The following is a 1,764-nucleotide window of genomic DNA, read 5'->3' as shown; positions in this document are numbered from 1 at the left end:
AGACACAAAACTTTGAAAGGTTTACACCGACGTAAAGGCAACTGCATTCTGTCGACGCAGAAGCATACATTCTATTCACCAGCACATCAGTGAGGGTGTTTACGTCGTATGCATCCACGCACAAATGTATGGGCGTACAAATAGCAGTCGCTTTCAAAATAAAAACAACGATATTGATGTGCATGCATTATCTCTATGCTAGGCTCTTGACTATTGTTCTTTCACGGACCTTACGCGGGCCGGTCAGGGAAAGCCCACGGGCCGGATGTGGCCTGCGGGCCGTATGTTGCCCATGTATGCTATAGATAAACATATACATTAAACATATGGATAAAGGCACCATATAGATAAGTCACAGAGATAAAACCCAAAGCTATAACCCTATAGATAAACATATACATTAAACATATGGATAAAGGCACCATATAGAAAAGTCACAGAGATAAAACCCAAAGCTATAACCCTATAGATAAACATATACATTAAACATATGGATAAAGGCACCATATAGATAAGTCACAGAGATAAAACCCAAAGCTATAACCCTATAGATAAACATATACATTAAACATATGGATAAAGGCACCATATAGATAAGTCACAGAGATAAAACCCAAAGCTATAACCCTATAGATAAACACATTAAACATATGAATAAAGGCACCATATAGATAAGTCACAGAGATAAAACCCAAAGCTATAACCCTATAGATAAACATATACATTAAACATATGGATAAAGGCACCATATAGATAAGTCACAGAGATAAAACCCAAAGCTATAACCGTATAGATAAACACATTAAACATATGGATAAAGGCACCATATAGATAAGTCACAGAGATAAAACCCAAAGCTATAACCCTATAGATAAACATATACATTAAACATATGGATAAAGGCACCATATAGATAAGTCACAGAGATAAAACCCAAAGCTATAACCCTATAGATAAACATATCCACTGCACCAACTTCAGGTCAACATTATTTTCTTCTGACATCAGTGTTCCACCCTCACCTGTCTGTCAGGTCCATGGTGACACTCACCTGTCTGTCAGGTCCACGGTGACACTCACCTGTCTGTCTAGTCCAGCGCTTTATTGTCTGTGTGTCTGTGCTAAAGATGGAACGATTGCAATTTTCTGGGCCCTTCCGATTTCGGATCTTTCATAGAGTTAGACCTGCCGATACCGATTTTAGCCGATTCCGATTGATTTCATTTATTCTAATCACTTTACAGCGCACACAAAGATTTATTTTCTATATTTTCTTTAATAAAACATTTTCACATAGAAATGTAATAAACTTTAATGGAATGGCTGTTAAAAATAGAACAGGTGAACAGACAGATTCTTCTTCAAGTCTAACTTCAGCTGCAGTATCAAACTATAATGCTTCCCAGTGTGGGACATTCACACACTACTAAATGCACTGTGTTATGGAACAACCATTTTTTTTCTTCTCAGATCCAATATCCAACTAAAAATACAAAAAATAAGCTTCTTCAAACTTTGCAAACTCTGTTGGGTGATGCTGCTTCAAGTGCGGCGTGCGAGTGCATTTGACCGGCATAAAATCGGCACGTCTCAGACTGATCGGCCGGTCGCCGGTCATGGCTGATCATGTGAAAATCCTCCAATTCCGGTCACGAGCCGATCAATCCGTGCATCTCTAGTCTGTGAATATCTGTGTGTGTGTGTGTGTGTGTGTGTGTGTGTGTGTGTGTGTGTGTCTGTCTGTATGTACTGTATGTATGTATG

Source organism: Alosa pseudoharengus, unplaced genomic scaffold (assembly GCF_046254945.1).
Source record: "Alosa pseudoharengus isolate Yale_2024_CS ecotype anadromous, Long Island Sound unplaced genomic scaffold, YU_APseudo_1.1 YU_APseudo_1.1_scf_9, whole genome shotgun sequence".
Taxonomy (NCBI): Eukaryota; Metazoa; Chordata; class Actinopteri; order Clupeiformes; family Clupeidae; genus Alosa; species Alosa pseudoharengus.
Note: the sequence above shows the minus strand (reverse complement) of the source record.